This window comes from Neofelis nebulosa, chromosome 12 (assembly GCF_028018385.1).
Source record: "Neofelis nebulosa isolate mNeoNeb1 chromosome 12, mNeoNeb1.pri, whole genome shotgun sequence".
Classification (NCBI taxonomy): Eukaryota; Metazoa; Chordata; class Mammalia; order Carnivora; family Felidae; genus Neofelis; species Neofelis nebulosa.
The window spans coordinates 86,621,739-86,638,068 of NC_080793.1; the positions used below are offsets into that span (position 1 = coordinate 86,621,739).

Genomic DNA, 16,330 nt, shown 5'->3' on the forward strand with positions numbered 1-16,330 from the left:
GATTCTCTGTCTCCTTGCTTTCTGCTCCTCCCCAGGTCATGCTCTGTCTCTCTCAAAAATAAACTGGGATGGGAGATGGGGGAAGGGGGAAGGGAAGGGAAGGGAAGAAAATGATGTCAGGTCTGACCAGCCATGGCAGGCTGGGAGCCACAGCTGGTGGGGAGGGGAAGGTACCAGGCTTCCTACTTCTCTGCATTGGCCTTTCCACAGGGAAACGTCCAGTGTGGTGACGGTAATTCGAGGTGACTGTGGCATGGTGCTGAAGCAGCTATGAGCCCGCTGGATGCTATGCCAGTCTTTCCAGAATGCTATGCCAGTCTTCCATTCCAAAGGAAGTTGGGCCCCCGGGGAGCCTCAGTGCTGTGGCCAAGCACAATGGGTCCATTCTCGAAGGGAAAGGACAGCAGTCACTCTGATCACAGTCTATTACACAGACCCTCCCCAGCCATCCCATCCCCTGGGCTCTCACAGCCTGAAGCAGAGGCAATGGAAAAAGTCACCTGTGCCACAGGAAATCCTGTCGGCAGCCTTGAGATATATCACAAGCCCAAGAACCCAGCGGCCAGAGGGGTTGGCAAGAGATGAACACGGGCAGCCCAGGGGACCCCTGTTAAGGATGCATTCTGTGTCTAGCAGGCAAGCTTGCTCCTGCCCAGGACTCTGCACCAGCATCCCTCCCGAAGCCTGGGTCTCTTCTCACACGGCTGGCTCCTTTCTGCAACTCAACTTTCACTTCAAATATCACCATTTCAGGCTTGCCACGCACACACCTCCTATAAATTCCCATCGTGACACTCCTTTCCCATTTCATACAGCACCTCCCACTTTCTCAAAGGACTCCCTTGGTTTATTATTCTTGTTTAGTGCCTGTTTTCCCTTTAGAATGTCAGCTTAATGAGAGCTAGCACCTTCTCTGTCTTCTCCAGTCTATCCCCAGTACCTGGAAAAACACCTAGTAGATAGCAAGGGATCAATAAAATCAGTACAATTAGTTAATTAACGAGTTGATTAATTCTATCTAGGACAGGTGTTCTGGGTTTTGCAGCCGTGGTGAGATCTCAAGGCTCCAGATGGCTTTCGTAGACAGTTTTGACTCTCTCTCCCTTAAAGATCTGAGACTCCTGCTCTGATCATGGGGACTTGGCTCCCACCATCTGTATTTATACTAACTAATTTTTCACCTAGAAATGGTTTTGGTTGCAAGTATATTAGGTAAAGTGTACTGTGATTTCAAGTACCAGGGTACCATTTTTCTCGAATGAGCACAAATCAGGTGTTCGGTCCAGCGTCACTGTGGCGGCTTCGCTGTAGAAGGACCTTGCTCTTTCTCCTTTGCACCCTCTGTTCCTAGCACACAACTTTCATCCGGTGCTTGTCACTTCATGGTCTCAACATGGCTGCTGCATCACCAGGCACTGGGTCCAAATGCCAGAGACGGGGCAAAGCAAAGGAAGAAAGAGCCATGTCCCATGATTCTGTTGCTCCTTTTTATTGAGAAGACAAAAGCTTTTCCGGCATCCGTATCCAGCCTCTTTCTATTTACATCTCCTACATTAGTATTGGGTCACATGGCCACCCCTAGACCAGTTACTGACAAAGGGAAATTACATTACTGTGACTGGTTTAGACTGTCACCATTCATCCCCTGGGGCTGGAGAGAGGACCGATTTCCCTCAAGATCAAAGTATTGCCACTCTCTCCCAAACAAACAGATGTGTCATAGCTAAATGGACCAGAGTGGACGTTTACCCAAAATGAGAGCTGAGCCTCACAAAAACAGAATTAAAGGCAGATCCCTGGAGCTCTCATGCTTCTGAACTTTCTTAAGATGTGGCTGTTCAAACTGTTTCAATTCCATCATGTGCTCAAATACCTACCCCAAATATTTTCTTTTTTCCTTAAGTTAGCTCAAAATCACTTCTGAGGGTCTTTGTTGTAGCTGCATCTAACTATGAGCATCCTGCCCAATCAGGCTGGGGTGCGTGGCTGCTCTAGGACATCCGAAAGTCTATTCACGCCTCCTTCAACCACATCGCAGCCCTTTATACCCAACACTCTGCGCCTCTGGAGGTGACCCAAACACTTAGACATGATGTCATCAGCCTGACAACCTCCTTCTCCCCCTCTTCACCTTCAGGCAGCTCTGCTGAGGTCCCAAGTATCCAGGGAGGCCTGCTGGGTATGGAAGGCCTGCCTTATGTCTGAGGGGTACCAGGCTATTCAGTGGCACCCACCCTGACCAGAGGAGGGACAGAACTATGAGAGGTCACATCACAAATCTATGACAAAGGCCACAAACACTTCACACCTTCTGATTGTTATCCCGATACTTTTTTCTTTTGTAAGCCATCTGATTATCCAGTCCACACACACACACACACACACACACACACACACACACACACACAGTCATCCACACCCTCACAATAAAGAAAGAACCTAATGAATGAATGAAAAGCCTGGCCAGCCCAGCCTAGTGTTCCATCCCCGCCAACAGCCACAAGGAATCTTTTGTGGGCGAGTATAAGGACTGTCACACGAGTATCTACAGGGATATCTCTGCAAAGCTCTTGCTCGATCATCTACGAACTTATCTACATTCTTTTCCAGTATATACATGGTGCTTCAATAGATCTCTTCAACTTACATAAATCGTAGACAGTATTTCTCAAAAATGTGTTGTGTGCAACTTATAGGTTTTACATGAACAAATGATCCCATGATCAGATGACTCTGCAAACACCTGATTAAAGAGTTAAATGGCTTCTTCATCACAAGGCATCACAAAAGCCTTCAATGTTCCAATATGCATCATGAGTCAACTCTTGGTTCTGGCTTGGGTCATGATCTCACAGTTTGTGGGTTCAAGCCCCATAATGGGCTCTGTGCTACAGTGCAGTCTGCTTATGATTCTCTTTGTCTCTCTCTTCCCCTCCCCTCTGCTCTATCTCTCTCAAAATAAGTAAACATTTAAAAAAAAATATTCCGGGGTGCCTGGTTAGCTCAGTCAGTTAGGTATCTGACTTTGGCTCCGGTCATAATCTCACAGTTTTTGAGTTCAAGCCCTGCGTCAGGCTCTGTGCTGACAGCTCAGAGCCTGGAGTCTGCTTTAGATTCTCGGTCTCCCTCTCTCTCTGCCCCTCCCCTACTTGTGCTCACTCTCTCTCACTCTCTCTCAAAAATAAACATTAAAAAAATTTTAAAAATCCCAATATGCATGATGAATAGCTAAGGGGGGGGTGTAGAATATGACATCTTCCAAATTCATGTAAACACTGAAATTTTTTCCCTTGGTATATTTTGAAAGGCTGGTGATGCTTTGGGAAACACTGAGAATCAGTGGGATATAGAGGGAAGTCCTAGAAACTACTACCTCTTTTCAGTGCCAAGAGGCATATTCTGTGACTTGGTTAAGTAGGGTTTGTCCAAACCTAAGTATACCCCTTGTGAAGGTCCTAGATAGTTAGAATGGCCCCTTAGTCCACTGGGTCAGAGTCATACATCACCGTTGCTGCCCTGGGTGAAAAGCACCCTGGTCTAGAAGGGAGGACATTTGAGCTGATGATGTTTTTCTGTTTCAAAATGAGCATGGTGGGCCACATCACAACAGGGAAAATGTGGTCATTATGGAAGAGTCCAGCATCCTGCCATTTTTCTTCTGTTCCGACCTTTAACAAAAGCAATTTTCATTAACGCAAGCCACACTGACCTTGGTGACACAGAACACAAACTAAAAACTTTTAAGTTTTTATTGTTATTTTTATTTGTCTTATTTCAATCTGCCTTCTCCAAAAGACCACTTGGCAGAACGTAACAAAAATATCTTGCCTACAAACGTGCAAACACTTTCCTAAGATATCTGGCAACAACGTGGCTCCCTCATAACATTTAGATGCTTTCAGCATCTTGACACTAACAAAAGGATGTTAGAAGAATTAAATGCAGGGCTGGCAATGGTTCTACCAAAGCCTCATCATGGGACATCCAGAAGGAAAGTTTGCTCCCTGGAAGCCTTTGCTCCAGGGACAGAGAGATCCACATCAAAGAGGAAAATTACTGGACAAACACATTTATCATCACAGTGTGATAGTATCAGCTGCAGTTTGTGGAACAAGTCTGGGAGAACTTCATCTCTCGCTGAAAAGGTTCAACACCATCAGCCACAGAATACTAAAAAATTCATTGCTTACCCCCAAGATGATTCTTTTTGGGCTGTGTTAATAAGCATCCTCACTCCTCTGAACGTAACTCGACCTGATATTCTCCTAAACCGAATCACTTGAAATGTCTGAGAAAATGGAAGCTTCTGACCACACCCCTGTATCCTGCCTCTGTGCAAAAATCAAACATCTCCTCCGCAGTAATGAGAATATGAAAGGGCACGTGGTGCAAAAGGGGAAGAAACGGACAAGGGCATTGGAAGACCGAGGTTCTAGCTACTGTTTAGGCAGCTCTTGTTATGGGGTGAATTGTGTGCCCCCAACCCCCCCCCCCACCCCGATTCCCATGCTGGAGTCCTAAACACCAGCACCTTGGAATGTGACTTCATTTGGAAATAGGGTCTTTATGGAGGTAATCAAGTTAAAATGAGGTCATGAGGATGGGCCCTACTCCAGTCTGACTGATATACTTGTAAAAAGAGAAGATTGGACAGACACACCTTTCCTTCTAGATGTCCTGTGATGAGGCTTTGGTAGAGCCATTGCCAATCCTGCATCTAATTCTCCTCAAATCATTTTGTCATGATGATGTGACTAAACATGGGGAAAGGACAGCCATTGACAAGGCCAAGGAGGGACACCGGGAACAGCATTGTCCCTTCTCGCCCTCAGAAGGACCCAATCCTACCAACACCTTGATGTTGGACTTCTAGCTGCCGCAAGTGGGAGACAATAAATTTCTGTTGTTTATGCCACTCGGTATGCTGTCCTCTACTATGGCAGCCCCAATATACGAACACAAGCTGTGTTCTCAGCAAAGTTTCCGATCTAATATCTCTGGGTCTCAGTTTCCTCTCCTATAGCATTAGGGGGCAAATGACCTTTGAAATTGCTTTTATCTCTAAAGGTTAATGATCAAGGATGAAGGCGCCCCTCACCAATTCCCCTGAGGGGTCATCACACACTATCTTTGGAGAAAATTTTCCCTCGTATCTACGGATCAATGAATATACAGGCTGAAACTATCTCTGACAGTCTGGTGTGGCCATCCTAACTTTATTTCAGTAATGGCTTTGGGAAGCAAAATGAGGAAGAAAGGAGGCTCAACATAACTCCTAGGAAAGGCCACGAACTTATAAATGTATATCTTTTTACAAGACATTCATCAACAGGAAAACTTGGCTTGTGACAGATTTTTGGGGAGGTGCTGGGGTGGGCTCACATGAAAAGATCAGTAACAAACGAATGCTGGTTATGAAAGGAAACATGTTCTAGGCAGCCTCCAAGTGCTCCTATCCTGTTCTATCTCACCCATAAAACAAGGTAATGACAATGACTTTCTGCAACATTTATCAGTCTCTCATCAGCATGTATCCTGTTGGATTAAATCCTGGGCTATTAATGCATCTTCAAAGCCTGGAATATAGTACTAATGCCAGAATTGTAATGGGTAAGAAGACTGCTTTGGCAACTGAAATTGCAATTCCAAATGCTATCAAACAGACATGATGTCCCAGTTCCCCATCTCTTTCCCTCACTGAGTAGACACTCTCCTGCCAATGGAGCTACCAAGATAAGCATTCTATGCAGTGATTTTGTCATTGCTAACCAGGGCGACCTTCTTAAGCAGCAGCTAAATGGCTGGTTTAGCGTCCACTCTATTAAAACAAAAATCAACCTACCAGACAAACATCAACCCAGCATTTATTTAAGTGAACTGTGCTTTTATTAGTTAAGGTCTCATGACTCCTGCTCAGGTTCAGTCATTTGCTAGAACTCAGGAAAGCTCTCTACTTTCTATTACCGTTTTATTATAAAGGATGTAACTCAGGAAGAGCCAAATGGAAGAGGTGCATTGGGCAAGGTACAGAGGGACAGTGGTGAGAGGTGCGGGATCCAGAATTTCTATAGCTTCTGAGTGCCCACCCTCCCAGCAAATCAATGTCTTGACCAACCTCAGAGCACCTCTAGCCTCATAGTTTCGGAGGCTATGAGGCTCCGAATCGGAAACTCTAGTTTTGGATTTCCTAAATCACAGGCCACTGGGGATTGAATTAAACCTCCAGCCCTCTCTTCTGCCTGGGGTTGGAGGCCAGGCTGATAGCTGGAGCTCTCTCACTGGTGGGTTCCCTCCCCCACCCCATGCTAACTAAGGACCCATATTTAGTCACCTCTTTAGCACACAAAAGACACTTATCACTCAGGAAATTCCAAGGATTTTAGTATAGTGCTGCCAAAGGAACGCAATTGCAAGGATTTTAGGAGCCCCGTGCGGAGGATGGGGACAAAGACCAAATATATTTGATTTCATGCCACATCGCCACAACCTACCATATTGTCTGGTGCATAACAGTTACATTTGCTAATGAATGACGTAGTTTCAGCAAGCCACTCTGGAGTTCTTTTCCCTTCTTTCATTCCTTCCTCCTTCCCTCCCTCCCATCCATCCTCCCTCTCCCCTTCCCTTCCTTCCATCCACGCTTCCTCCCTCTCTCTCTCCCTTCCCTCCTTCCTTCCAAGAGAGTAGTGAAATTTTTAAGCCAAAACTATACATGCTTTAAGATTCTCGTTCCCCATTTAGTTGGGTATTCTAAAAAGACAAACCCTGATGGGCTTCTACAACCTTAGGGCATTTCATGCCTCTGACGTCTCCAGCCCTAGAAAACTCAAAGGAGAAACAACCACAAAGACTCTGTAGAGAAGGAACCAAACCTGCTGATTTACAGTCTGTTCCCATCTCCTGATTTCATACCTTCTTTTCACTTTCACAAACGACAGTGCTGCTGCCCTAAAGAGATGTGGGAAGGTAGGGTTGGACATTTGCTGGGGCTGCTGGAAGGTTTCTTGCTTATGTCATATGTTGTGCAACATGCCATCAAAAGGACTTCATATTCTGGATAGGTTCCCAGTGATAGGAGTCCCACCTTATGCTTTCAAAATCCCAAGTGATCAGCGTTTTACTTATCGTAGGGAAAACTGGATTTCTGCCAAAGGAAAATCTGAACCTCAGGATGAGGAAAATACGGACTGGAGTAGGGCTATTTTGTATGCATCGGGGTGTCTGGGTGGCTCCATCAGTTAGGCATCCAACTCTTGATTTCGGTTCAGGTCATGATCTCACAGTTCCTGAGGTTGAGGCCCACGTAGGGCTCCTTGCTGACAGTGTGGAGCCTGCTTGGAATTCTCTCTCTGCCCACCCCCCCAAAATAAGTAAGTAAGTAAGTAAGTAAGTAAATAAATAAATAAATAAATGCATTCGCAGAGAAAACAAAAGTGAAAAATGCACAAAGTTTCCTTCAGAGCTAATATGCTTTGAAAATTGGAGTGAAATTTCAGTTGTTTTTTTTTTAGTGTGTGTGTGTGTGTGTGTGTATGAGAGAGAGAGAGAGAGAGAGAGAGAGAGAGAGAGAGAGAGAATCTGAAGCAGGCTCCATGCTCAGCACTGAGCCCAACACAGGGCTCGATCCTATGACCCTGGGATCATGACCTGAACCAAAATCAAGAGTCAGTTGCTCAACCAACTGAACCACCCAGGAGCCCCTTAAATTCCCTTTTAAAAGAAGGTTAGGATAACGGTGTTGAAGTCTTCCATCCGTCATCAGAGCTGGCTCTCAATCTGATGGAGTGTTAGGCTTCTCTATAGTTAATAATAGCCTTCTAATCTTAACAAAAATGAGCTGAAGTCTAGGACCAAACTCTGAACTCTCAATGTAAACAGATGTGCAAGGGGTATTTTTCGAGAACATGGTTAGCCCCATTCACATACCCAGGGCCCAACTTCCTGTGGAAGTGTTCCCTTCAAACCTGAGCAAAAAATACAAATGGGGCTCTGAATTTCCTTACCTGAGTGTCCTCTCTGGCCCCCACATCCACTGGGCACATGACAGCGGCATACCGTATCATCACTTCCAGCACTGATAACAAAATGCATCCAGGACCAGATGGTGATACTCAGCTTGCACAGGTTTGCTGGAGACAGATACCTGATACTGGAAGGAAATGTCCCAGGCAGTTGTTCCAAAGCCAGTGGATCATCCTAAAGGTCTTAGAGGGGACAGGTAGCCAGGAAAAACCAGTGAGTCTTTTGAAAGAAGGACAGTGAGAGAGAACAGCCTCACCCAAAGGGCACAGAATCCTATCTAGAAGTGGAGCCCAGAGATCTTTTTTAAGCCACAGCCCCCATCACACAAGGGAAAAGAGGCAAATTAATTATTTATCTTTAAAAATATTTTTTTAATGTTTATTTATTTTTGAGAGAGAGAGAGACAGAGCACGAACAGAGGAGGGTCAGAGAGAGGGAGACACAGAATCCTAAGCAGGCTCCAGGCTCCGAGCGGTCCGCACAGAGCCCGACGCAGGGCTCGAACTCACAGACTGTGAGATCGTGACCTGAGCCGAAGTTGGACGCTTAACCGACTAAGCCACCCAGGTGCCCCAATTATTTATCTTTAATATCTCTAAAGAATACTCATACAGGTTGGGTACAGTGGACTTACACGGGGAACATTGTGAAAATATACGTGTGCAAGACCTTCCCTACCCAACCACCTGCCCCACCATTCTGGCAAACCCTACTTGGAGGCAACCTATGCATTTTGTAGGGGCTCCCAGGACTTTCTGATCCTCCCTCCTCCCTGACTTACCCCCAGTTAAGATCCACTGAGCGTTAGTTCGCTATTACACTCAATTACTAGAAAGAAATATATTTGGGTCACATATCTTAATTCCCTGCTGACATACCTTAATGGAATTAATATTTAACAATACACACTTGACTTAGATCAGAAATGCCTTACAGAGGTTATCTACTTGAATTTTACATCGTTACGCCTTCTGGAAAATCAGTTTCAATCATCTGATACATTACCCAGCATCCATTACAGAAACCCTTCCCCAAATTGCCTGTCTGACAAAAGATGGTCCCTCCCAGCAGAACATGTCTGTCTTTCTAACAGACAATGACGAGGTCATGCAAAGCATTTGCCCTGGTACCTTAGCTGCTAGAAAACAAGCTTTTTTTTTTTTTTTAGCAGTAACTGTATACACTGGCAAGGATCCTTAGAAATGGCTTATAAGGCAGGGCTGTTCAGTAGAACTTTCTATGGTAACAGAAATGTTCTTTGTCCACATTGTCCAGTTCAGTAGTCAGTAGGGACATGTGGCTACCGAGTGCTTTTAATATGACTGGTGTGGTTGCAGAATGAATTTTAAATTTTAAGTAGCCACATGTGGCTAGTGGCAATATTGAACAGCATCGTTGCAGGGCCACTTTTAAAATTTAAACTTGGGGCACCTGGGTGGCTTAGTCAGTTAAGCATCCAACTTCAGCTCAGGTTGTGATCTTGAGGTTTTTGAGTTCGAGCCCTGGGTAGGGCTCTGCGCTGACAGCTCAGAGCCTGGAGACTGCTTCAGATTCTGTGTCTCCCTCTCTCTGCCCCTCCCACATTCTCTTTTTCTCTCTCTCAAAAATAAACAAACATTAAAAAAAATTAAACTTATAGTTAATACTTACACAATATAAGACAAAAGAAAAGTATTATAGTAGTTTCAACTTCAGAGCCAATGTTAGGTTTACATTTTAAGAGTGTCATTGACTTTCAGTAATATTACAATTGACCCTTGAACAGCAGAGTTAGGGGAGCAGAATTTCCACACACTCAAAAATCCTTCACCAACTTCTGACTCTCCCAAAACTTTACTAGTCAACAGAAGCCTTTACAGATAACATACACAGTCGATGAACACGTATTTTATGTTATCTATGTTACAGATAGATAAAGCAAGTAGCTTTATAGATCTATTGATTGATCAATAAATAAAATAAGCTAAAGAGAAGAAAATGCTAAGACAGTCATAAGAGAAAATACATTCACAGCACTGTCCTGTGTTTACTGACAACATCCACGTATAACTGGCTCCGTGCTGTTCAAAGGTCAGCTGTATTTGAATAGCCTTCTGCACATTGGGGGCTGACTGGAAACCTGGCTGCTTGCAGCAAAAAGGAGAAGGGCTCAGATCATCTGTGGAACAGCCAGACTTAACTGGACGTGCCCTCTGTCCTGTGCCGTCACAGTTAAAATGCTGGGACCTGACGACAGAACTGATGACCATCCTCTGAAACAGGGCCACCAAGACCCGCCTGGATGGCATGGCCCATACCCTTTCTTCACCCCTCAGCTATGGACCCTCCCCTGTTCCAAGCCCACTGGGGAAAGGGAAGGCAGGGGGTGGCTTTAAGGCTTGCTTTGTTAATTTGCACCTGCAGAGTGCTCTTAAGGAAGAGCCCATTGGGTTTGCAGGGTGTCTCAGTCTTGGCACTAGTAACATTGTGGTTCTGTGCTGTTGGAGGGTGTCCTGTGCATTGGAAGATATTTAGCAGCATCACTGGTCTCCACTCATCAGATGCCAGTAGCATTCCCCACCCATCTCAGTAGGGCCAACCAAATATTTTTCCGGACACTGTCACATATCCCCTAGGGAGCAAATTATCCCCAGTTGGGAACCTCTTAGACAGTAAGTTCTTGGACTACTTAATAGGCCACTTAATAAAGGAAACCGATCCTAGATTTTTGTTTCATTTTTTTTTAATCTCTAGTGTCCAGGGGCGCCCGGGTGGCTCAGTCGGTTAAGCGTCTGACTTCAGCTCAGGTCATGATCTTGCAGTCTGTGAGTTCGAGCCCCACGTTGAGCTCTGTGCTGACAGCTCAGAGCCTGGAGCCTGCTTCGAATTCCATGTCTCCCTCTCTCTCTGCCCCTCCCCTGCTTATGTTCTCTCTCTCTCTCTCAAAAATAAACATTAAAAAAATTTAAATCTATAGTTACTGTTACTCAATACACACTGAAGCATCATTTAGAGGAAAGAATAGAAGGTCACTATCAGTTTTTTTAGGGGCACCTGGGTGGCTCAGTCCATTGAGCACTGATGCTTGATTTCAGTTCAGGTCATGATCTTACAGTTCATGAGTTTGAGTCCCACATTGAGCTCTGTGCTGGCAGTGTGGAGCCTGCTTGGGATATATTCTCATTCTCTCTCTCTCTCTCTCTCTCTCTCTCTTTCTGCCCCTCCCCTGCTTGTGTGCTATTTCTCTCAGACACAAACATTTTTTTAAAGGCCACTATTATTATTATTTTTTAACTTTTTACAAGTCTCCCTCAAAGCCTAGCATAGTGTAAGAATCAATAATTATTTTCCGGTTAGTTAATATTTCTACAGGTTTTTAAAAAAAACAGAAATGTCTACTAACGACCATTTCTGAGGAAGAAAAACGATGGGGAAAATAAATCTTTTTTATCCCTTTATGTACATGAAGCAGTTTCCTAGCCTGTTGCAGTTTTAAGCAAACAGTGCAAGTCTGAAAATAAGTCTCACCATTTTTGATTAGCACCATGATTGTGCACGAGGACGGGATGCCTCTCAAGCTCCGTCTCTTCCAACAGAGGTTGGTCTAGGTGCTGGGTCAGGAGGATCCCTTCCTCACCGACTGGGGGAGCCAATCATCTCCAGCACCAGATGAGACCCCCCCCCCCCAAGAACCTTTGCTGCCAGGTTCCCTGCAAAGAAAACCAGACAGGTGGCTTCAGTTCACAGTCCCTGAGCCCTTAAGCCGCACTCCCCAGAAAGTGACTCTTTTATTGTACAGGTCACAACCAAACCCTGGAGAATAAGCCTGCTATCTCATGAAAGCCAAACCCACGGCACCTAAAACTTCGGGGACAGCTTCCTACCATGTACACACGGTGCAGCCCAGCAGAAGGAAATGGAAGGCATTCCCACCGTGCCCACGTTTAAGTGGACAATCCGTTTGGTACAGTCTGCCCTTCACCACTTTCCTAAACTGTTTATGGTACTTAAAGCTTCTTGGACAAGATTTTTTATTTAATGAAAAGTATCACTTTCCAAGTTCCAGAACACCGGCTGTCTGCTTAAAGATCTGCTCTATTCAAACAACCAGAATCATTAAGTCACACTGCTAGTTTACCAAGCACAAGGTCAGAGCATTTATTACAATTAGACAAGAAAGGAGAAGGGAAATTTCATCCCTTCCTTTAGAGTACTTTGCTGGAGACATACTGGAATCACCTGGGCAGCTCTTTAAAGTCTTGAGGGTTGGGCCACACACTAGATGAAATCGGAATCTCAGGGTAGTACAAGGCATTAGCCAATTCTTTCCAATAAACGTTTGATTTTAGAACAGCTTTAGGGTTATGGAAAAAATTGCAAAGAGATTACAGACATTTGCCATATACCTTCTAGCCATTTCCCCCTATTATTAACATTTTATAGGAGTCTGGTACATGTGTTACAATTGCTGAGCTAATACTGATACATTTTTATTAACTGAAGTCCGTACTTTTTTCACATTTCTGTAGTTTTCCCCTAGTTTGCTTTCTGTATCCCAGGATTCCATCTAGGATGCCACATTACATGTAGTTGTCATATTTCCTGAGGTTGTTCTGGGCTGCAAGAGTTTCACAGACTTGCCTTGTTTTTAATGACCATGATAGTTTTAAGTACTGGCCAGATATTTTGCAGAATGTCCCTCAGTGGGGATTTGTCTGATGTTTTTCTCATGATCAGACTGGGGTTATGTGCTTTTGAGAAGAACACCACTGAGATGAAACCATTCTCATCACACCAGATCAAGGGCATATATGTTGGCCTGCCTTGTCACTAGCAACGTTGACCCTAACCTTTTGGCTGAGCTAGTGTTTGTCAGGCTTCTCCAGGACAAAGTTAGTCTTTTGTCCCTTTTTTCTTACTGTACTCTTCTGAAGGAAGTCACCATGTGCAACCCACACTTCAGGGGTTATAGTCCAGCTCCTTGAGGGCTTAGGATTTACAAGAAATTTTTAGAGTTCTTTGATATAGGACATTTGACTATTTTCTTCCATTTATTATAGAGATTCATTTATTTTCTACTTTGGATTTCAATCCAATACTACTTTAATTATTTTGCTGCTCCAGTGTTCCAGCTTTGGCCATCGGGAGTTCTTTCATTGGCCCTATATCCCTTTGTGGTAGTGGTGGGGTTTTTCTGAGCACTTTCTTACTTTTGGGCACTATATGATGCTCTGCGTTCATCTTATTTATTAAACTCTTTCCATTGACAAAATGAGGAAATTACGTGTGTGTATAATAACCGATGCATATATACTTACCTGTAAGTACTTCTGTATGGAACTGTCTTCCTCTACATTAAGCTACTATGAGTCCATATTGATGTCTCCAACTCTAATCCAATTATCACATGGATGTTTCCACTCTTCCTCTTGCTTTTCTGTAATTTCCTACTCCACACTGAGAAACTTGGCTCCCATCATTGTCTGTTTACTTCACTGATGAATTTCAGTATGTAGTGGTATCAGAATTGTTAACCCGGACCCTCATGGGAAGCAAGTTTAGCAACTACAGTACAGACTTATGGACAGTTCCTTCTGCCTTTAGTATTACAGACTCCACTCATTTCCAAGGTTACTTAGGTCAGCACCTCTTCTCCTCTGTATCTTCAGTGAGGCTGTTCAATGTATTTGTAATACATTGTTCCGTCACAATTCTACACTTCATCCCGGGATCCTGATCTACTAAATAACTTTTTAAAATCTGCATAAAATTTCCTCTTTGTCCTGTAAAGTCCTATGGGTTTTGACAAATGCATAGTATCATATATCCACCATTATAGCTATCATACAGAATAGTTCCACTGTCTTAAATAGTTTTCTGTGCTTCACTTATTCAACCCTTTCCTCTTCCCCTAAAAAATCCTCTGGAAACCACTGATCTTTCTGTCATTTCTATAGTTTTGCCTCTTCCAGAATGTCATAGAATTTGAATCATATAATATGGAGCCTTTTCACTGGCTTCCTTCACTTAGCAAGTTGCATTTAAGATTCATTCATGTCTTTTTTTGTGGTGTGATAGTTCATTGCTTTTATTATTTTAATAATATTCCATTGTATAGATGTACCCATTAACCTGAGGGACCTCTTGGTTTCTTCTAGTTTGGGAAATTATAAATACAGTGGCTATAAACATTCCCATGCATGTTTTTTTGTATGGATATAAATTTTCTTTTTTTTTACACTTATTTTTGAGAGACAGAGAGAGAGAGAGAGAGAGAGAGAGAGTACGAGCAGGGGAGGGGCAGAGAGAGGAGACACAGAATCTGAAGTGGGCTCCAGGCTTTGAGCTGTCAGCACAGAACCTGATGCAGGGCTCGAACTCATGGACCATGAGATCATGACGTGAGCTGAAGTCAGACGCTAAACTGACTAAGCCACTGAGGCATCCCCAGGTATAAATTTTCAAAATGGTAGCTTAAGTTTTCAAATCAGTAAATAGTGGTAATTCAATCACTAAATGATAAAGACTACACCTATCTCTGTAAGAAAGTGCCAAACTATCTCCCAAAGCGTCTATACTATCTTGCACTCCCACCAGCAGTGAATGAGACTTCTTTCTTGTTCCATATCCTTATCAGCAATTGATGCCAGTTTTTAAATTTCAGGCATTATAATATATGTGTAGTGTTATCTCATTATTGTTGTAATTTGTAATCCCCTAATGACAAACGATGTTGAGTATTTTCTCACATGATCATTTTCCATCTGTTTCTCTTCTTTGGTGAAGCATCTGTTCGGCTCTTTTGACCATTTAAAAATTTGATTGTTTTCTTCCTGTCACGTTTTAAGGGTCATTTGAATAGTTTGGATAGAGGACCTTTATGAGGTATGTGTTTGGAAATATTTCCTCCCAGTCTGTGGCGTGTCCTTAGCTTTTCTTTACAGTGCATTCACAGTTTTTAATTTTAATGAAGCCTACTTTCTCAATTTTTCTTTAACAAATCATGCTTTGCATCATATACTTACAAATTCATCATCAAACTCAAGGTCACATAGTCTTTCTCCTGTGTTTTATTCTAACAGTTTGAAAGTTCTGTATATTACATTTAGATCTATGGTCCATTTTGAGTTTATTTTTATAAAAGTGTAACACCTGGGACAAGGTTCACTTTTTTAAATTTTATGTTACATGGACGTCCAGTTTTTCTAGTGCCATTTGTTGAAAAGTTCATCTTTAATCCATTCCATCGCCTTTGCTCCTTTGTCAAAGTCACTTGATTCTATCTGTGTGGGTCTATTTTGTGGTTTTCTATTCTGTTCCACTGATATATGTGTCTCTTGTTTCACCAATGAACACAGTCTTGATTACTGAAAGTTTACCATAAGTCTTGACATTGGGTAGTATGAGTTTTCCACTTTTGCTCTTTTTCAGTATTGTGTTGGGCATTGCTATTTTTTTTTAAGCTTTCCAAATGAGTTCAATGTATAGCCAATGTAAGAATCACTGCTTTGGAGGCAGCTGGGAATAGAAGGAAGAATATGGATCTTAGGGGCGCCTGGGTGGCTCAGTTAAGCATCCAACTTCAGGTCATGATCTCGCGGTTCATGAGTTCAAGCCCCACGTCGGCCTCCGTGCTGACAGCTCAGAGCCTGGAGCCTGCTTTGGATTCTGTGTTTCCCTTGCTCTCTGCCCCTCCCTCACTTGTTCCCTCTCTCTCTCAAAAATAAATAAATATTTTTTTTAATTAAAAAAAAAAAACAAAAGAACATGGATCTTCAAGTCAAGCAGCCCTTTGTTTAAATTATTGGTGTTCAGGCAAGCCATCTGAAATGTTGGAGCTTCAGTTTCCTTTTCAGGAAATGGGGGATTAAAATGCTTACTGGTAGGGTTTTTTGTTTGTTTTTATAAAAGCAATACCTTGGACAACCCCAGCATAGGGATGAACAAGCAGTAATTCACTGGTCAAGATGATTTCCCTTTTCTTCACTTCCAATGCCTTCTTGACTGTTTTCTTAGTGTGCTCTTAGACCATTGCATTCCAAATATTAGGAAGGACTAGCATAGTTTATTATTATGAAATATCTCCCAATAGATATGTAACCATATAAGATGGGTTATAAGCCAGTGTTGCTTCCCCCGGAAACCGGCAGCCTGAAGAAATAAGCCTGTTTGACAATCTTTTTTAGAAGGAAGTGATTCATGTTGAGCCCATGGGGAATTAATACTGGTCTATTTTTTAACGATTTGTTGAAGGGATAGGAATTTACTGCCTGCATGGAAACAATAATGAGAATAAGTAGCAAATGGCACAAACGATTAAAAAGAGAGA

At 43.2% G+C, this 16,330-nt stretch overlaps 1 long non-coding RNA gene across 19 annotated transcripts in view; it reads right to left on the reverse strand.

Moving 5' to 3' along the window:
• LOC131492120 (uncharacterized) overlaps positions 1-16,330 on the reverse strand; it is an 80,033-nt gene that overhangs the window by 58,157 nt on the left and 5,546 nt on the right. For all 19 annotated transcript variants that reach the window (XR_009251880.1, XR_009251875.1, XR_009251864.1 and 16 more), the window contains 2 exons: positions 11,530-11,711; positions 8,004-8,204 (listed from right to left, as the gene is read on the reverse strand). This is a non-coding gene — a long non-coding RNA (uncharacterized LOC131492120). The remainder of the gene's footprint in view (positions 1-8,003; positions 8,205-11,529; positions 11,712-16,330) is intronic.